Here is a 6,000-nt window from a genome sequence, read left to right on the forward strand (position 1 = left end):
TGGGTTTTTGGAAAGAGTATCACAGAAATGAAGTGCCCTTCTCATTAGATCCCATCAACAATGAGTGATACCTACATGATATCACTAATGATGTTAACTTTCATCACTTGGTTAAAGTGGTATCTGCTAGCTTTCCATGCTGTAAAGTTACTATTTCTCCCTTTCCCTGCTTTATCCTTTTATAGAGAGTTACTCTGCATAGCTCATCTTTAAAAGGGAGAGGGTAGAAATTAAGTTCCAACTCCTCAAGTTGAGAATATCTATATGTATTATTTATAACTTTTCTGAAAGAAGATAAATCACTGGTTTTTTTGGTGTTTTTAAAATTAATACATAATATTTGTACATATTTATGGGGTACATATGGTACTTTGACACATGCATAGGAATGTGTAATAATCAAGTCAGCATATTTAGGCTATCATCACCTTGAGCACGTATCATTTATTTGCACTGGGAACATTTCAAATCCTCTCTTCTAGCTAATTTGAAATATACAATACATTATTAACCATAGTCACCCTACTCTGCTATTGAACATTATAACTTTTTCTTTCTGCCTAGCTATATGTTTACACCTATTAACCCACCTCTCTTCATCTCCCTTGCTTCACACACTCTTCTCAGTCTCTGGTAACTCTCATGCTACTTTACCTCCATGAGATCAACTTTTTTAGATTCCACATATGAGTAAAAACATGCAATATTTATCTTTCTGTGCCTGGCTTTTTTTTTTTTTTTTTTTTTTTGAGACGGAGTCTGGCTGTGTCACCCAGGCTGGAGTGCGGTGGCCGGATCTCAGCTCACTGCAAGCTCCACCTCCCAGGTTTACGCCATTCTCCTGCCTCAGCCTCCCAAATAGCTGGGACTACAGGCGCCCGCCTCGTCGCCCGGCTAGTTTTTTGTATTCTTTAGTAGAGACGGGGTTTCACCGTATTAGCCAGGATGGTCTCGATCTCCTGACCTTGTGATCCACCCATCTCGGCCTCCCAAAGTGCTGGGATTACAGGCTTGAGCCACCGCGCCCGGCCCTGGCTTATTTCATTTAACATAATGACCCCAAGTTCCATCCATGTTGTTAAAATAACATGATCTTATTCTTTTTAAGGCTAAATAGTATTCCATTGTAGAGATGGGGTCTTGCTTTGTTTCCCAGGCTGATCTTGAACTCCTGGACTCAAGTGATCCTCCCATGTTGGCCTCCCAAAATGCTGGGATTACAGGCATCGACGATTCTACCTGGCCTCCTATTATTTTCTTAATGATATTTTTTGATGAATAGAAGATTTTGATGAAGTCTAACTTATTACTTAAAAAATTATTATTGCTTTCCATGTCATATTTAAGAAAATTTGTCTATTCCCAAGCCTCCTTTTTTCCCTGCCAAAGGTTTTAGTCTTAGGTTTTACATTTAGGTGTCATGAATTAATTTTTGTATATGGTGTGAGGTAGGAGTTGAGGTTCATTTTTTTGTATGGATATTCATCTATTCTGGCACTATTTGTTAAAAGGATTTCCCTTTTCTGTTAGATTGCTTTGATTTTCTGTGAACTTATCCTTGTGTAGCTATAAATAAATATCTGAGGCTGGATAGTTTATAAAGAAAAGAGGATTAATTGGCTCACAGTTCTGCCAGAGCCTGCAGAACTTTATAAATTATCAAATCCCAGATATTTATTTATAGCAACACATGCTCAAGCATGACTCCAGCATCTGCTCCTGGTGAGGGCCTCAGGAAGCTTATAAACATGGTGGAAGGCAAAGGGGAGAAAGCATGTCACATGGTGAGAGTTGGAGCAAAAGAGAGAGTGGGGGTGTGCCCCATGCTTTCAAATAACCAGCTCTTGCCCGAACTAACTGAGTGAGAACTGTCATCACCAAGGGGATGGTGCGAAGCTGTTCAGGAGGGATCTGTCTCCATGATACAAACACCTCCTACCAGGTCCCACCTCCAACACTGGAAATCACATTTCAACATGAGATTTGGAGGGGACAAATATCCAAACCATATCATTCCACCCCTGACCCTCCAAATCTCCTGTCCTTCTCACATTGTAAAATGCAATCAACTTTTCCCAACACTCCCCCAAAGTCTTAACTCATTCCAACATCAAGTCCAAAGTCCTAAGTCTCATTTGAGACTCATCTCCTTCCACCTATAATCCTATGAAATTAAACAAGTTATTTATTTCCAAGATACAAGGGTGGTATAGTCATTGGGTTAGCATTCCTATTTCTAAAGAGAGTAATAGACCAAAAGAAAGGGGCAACAGGCACCATGGAAGTCCTAAGCCCAGCAGGGCAGTTATTAAAACTTAAAGCTCCAAAATAATCTCCTTTGACTCCACGTTCTGTATCCAGGGTGCATTGGTGCCAGAGGTGGGCTCCCAAGCCTTGGGCAGCTCTGCCCCTGTGGTTTTGCAGGATGCAGCCTCTGTGGCTGCTCTCACAGCTGGAGTTGAGTGCCTGCAGCTTTCCCATACTGAGGTTGCAAGCTTGCTGGTGCTCTACCATTCTTGGGTCTAGAGGGCATGGCCCCCTTTCCACAGCTGTCCAAGTCAGTTCCCTGATGATGGCTCTGTGTAGGGGCTCCAACCCCACATTTACCCTCAGCATTGTCCTAATAGAAGTTATCTGTGAGTGCTCCACCCCTAAGGCAGGCTTCTGCCTGGGCATGCAGGGTTTCTCATACACCCCCTGAAATCTAGGTGGAAGCTGCCAAGCCTCCTTCAGTCTTGCATTCCATGTGTCCACAGACTTAACACCATGTGGAAGCCACCAAAGCTTGTGCTTTCCAAAGTGGTGGTCCAAGCAGTACTTGGGTCCATTTGAGCTGTGGCTGTAGCTGGAGCAGCAAAGATGAAGGGAGGTGGTTCAGTGCTTTGGTGCTCCAGGCCTGGCCCATGAAGCTATTCTTTCCTCCTAGGCCTCTGGGCCTGTGATGGGAGGAGCTGCCTCACAGATCTCTGAAATGCCTTCAAGGCCCTTTTCCCATTGTCTTGGCTATCAGCACCTGGTTCCCTTTTGGTGATGCAAATCTCTCTAGCAATTGGTTGCTCTGCAGCCTGCTTGACTTCTTTCTCTCTCACTTGGCCAGGTGGCAGATTTTCCAAACTTTTACACTATGCTTCCCTTTTAAGTATAAGTTCCAACTTTAAGTCATTCCTTTGCTCCTGCATCTGATTCTAGGTGTTAGAAGCAGTCACACTAATTCTTGAATACCTTGCCACTTAGATATTTCTTCTGCAAGATACCCTAAGCTGTCACTCTTAAGCTCAACCTTCCATAGATCTCTAGGATGTGGACACAAGGCAGCCAAGCTCTTTGGTAGGGCTTAGCACAGGTGAACTTTAATCCAGTTCCTAATAACTTCTCAATTTCCATCTGAGATTTCGTCAGCCTGGCCTTCACTGTCTCTATCTCTCTCTTTTTTTTTTTTTTGAGACGGAGTCTCGCTCTGTCACCCAGGCTGGAGTGCAATGGCATGATCTCAGCTCACTGCAGCCTCCGCCTCCCGGGTTCAAGCTATTCTCCTGCCTCAGCCCCCTGAGTAGCTGGGATTACAGGTGCGCCCCACCATGCCCACCTAATTTTTTTGTATTTTTAGTAGAGACAGGGTTTCACCATGTTGGTCAGGCTGGTCTTGAACTCCTGACCTTGTGATCTGCCTGCCTCGACCTCCCAAAGTGCTGGGATTACAGATGTGAACCACTGGGCCTGGCCAACTGTCTCTATCTCTATCAACATTTTGGTCACAACTATATAACCAGACTGTATGAAGTTCCAACTTCCTTTCATCTTCCTGTCGTCTTCTGAGCCCTGCAAACTTCCAACCTCTACCCATTACCCAGTTCCAAAGCCACCTGAACATTTTCAGATATCTTTATAGCAATACCCCACTGTCAGTACCAATTTTCTATATTAGGCCATTTTTTGCATTGCTATAAATACCTGAGGCTGGGTAATTTATGAAGAAAAGAGGCTTTGTTGGCTTACAGTTCTGCAGGATTTACAGGAAGCATGCTACGGGCATCTGCTCCTAGTGAGGGCCTCAGGAAACTTACAATCATGGTAGAAGTTGACAGGGAGCCAGCATGTCACATGGCAAGATTGGGAGCAAGAGAGAGAGAGGGAAGAGGTGCCATATTCTTTTAAACAACCAAATCTTGTTTGAATTCACTCATTACCACAAGAATGGCACCAAGCTATTCATAAGAGATCTTTACCCCGTGATCTAAACACTTTCCACCAGGCCCTACCTTCAACATTGGGGATTTTATTTCAACATGAGATTTGGAGGGGACAAACGTCGAAACTATATTTGTGCCTTTGATTCATCATATATATGTGAATTTATTTACAGGTTCTCTATTCAGTTCCAATGGTCCACATGTCTATCTTTTATGCCACCATAAGTTTTGTTTTTTTGTTTTTGTTTTTTTGAGACAGAGTCTCACTTTGTCTCCCAAGCTGGAGTACAGTGGTGCAATCATGGCTTACTGCAGCCTTGACCTCCTGGGCTCAAGCAATCCTTCGGCCTCAGTCCCCTGAGTAGCTAGTATAACAGGTGTGTGCCACCATGCCCAGCTAATTTTTGTATTTTTTTTTGTAGAGATGGGGTTTTGCCATGTTACCCAGGCTGGTCTCAAACTCCGGGGCTCAAATGATTCACCCACCTTGGCTCCTCAAAGTGCTGGAAATACAGACATGAGCCACTGAGCCTAGCCCATACAGTCTTAATGCTATAGTTTTTTTTTTTTTTTTTGAGACGGAGTCTGGCTCTGTCGCTGGGCCTGGAGTGCAGTGGCCGGATCTCAGCTCACTGCAAGCTCCGCCTCCCGGGTTCACGCCATTCTCCTGCCTCAGCCTCCCGAGTAGCTGGGACTACAGGCGCCCGCCACCTTGCCCGGCTAGATTTTTGTATTTTTTTAGTAGAGACGGGGTTTCACAGTGTTAGCCAGGATGGTCTCGATCTCCTGACCTCGTGATCCGCCCGTCTCGGCCTCCCAAAGTGCTGGGATTACAGGCTTGAGCTACCGCGCCCGGCCAATGCTATAGTTTTATAACAGGTCTTGAAGTCAGGTAGTATGAGTCCTCTAGCGTGTTTCCCTTTCAGGGTTGTTTAGTCCTTTGCATTTAGATTCTAGGTCCTTTGCGTTCCCATATACATTTAAAAAACTGCTTGTCAATTTCTACTTAAAAAAAATTTTTTTTTTGGTAGACTAACCTGATTGAATCTACAGATAAATTTGGGGAGAATTGACACCTTAACAAGACAGAGTCTTCTGATCCATGAACCTGGTATATTTCTCCATTTATATAGATCTTTTGATATATCTCTTACAACTGTTTTGTAGTTTTCAGTGTACAGACTTTTCACATACTTTGTTAAATTTATACCTAAGTATTTCATGTTTTTTGATGCTATTGAAAATTAAATTTTTTTTTTTTTTTTTTTTTTGAGACAAAGTCTCCCTGTGTCACCCAGGCTGGAGTGCAGTGGCACGATCTCAGCTCACTGCGACCTCTGCCTCTCAGGTTCGAGTGATTCTCCAGCCTCAGCCTCCCAAGTAGCCAGGATTATAGGCATATGCCACCGTGTCCGGCTAATTTTTTTTTTTTTTTTTTTTTTTGTTGAGACGGAGTCTCGCTCTGTCGCCCAGGCTGGAGTGCAGTGGCCGGATCTCAGCTCACTGCAAGCTCCGCCTCCCGGGTTTACGCCATTCTCCTGCCTCAGCCTCCCGAGTAGCTGGGACTACAGGCGCCCGCCACCTCGCCCGGCTAGTTTTTTGTATTTTTAGTAGAGACGGGGTTTCACCGTGTTAGCCAGGATGGTCTCGATCTCCTGACCTCGTGATCCGCCCGTCTCGGCCTCCCAAAGTGCTGGGATTACAGGCTTGAGCCACCGCGCCCGGCCTAATTTTTGTATTTTTAGTAGAGACTAGGTTTCACCATGTTGGCCAGGCTGATCTCAAACTCCTGACCTCAGGTGATCCACCC

The sequence above is a fragment of the Trachypithecus francoisi genome, unplaced genomic scaffold (genome assembly GCF_009764315.1).
Source record: "Trachypithecus francoisi isolate TF-2019V2 unplaced genomic scaffold, Tfra_2.0 Lachesis_group12, whole genome shotgun sequence".
Lineage (NCBI taxonomy): Eukaryota > Metazoa > Chordata > Mammalia > Primates > Cercopithecidae > Trachypithecus > Trachypithecus francoisi.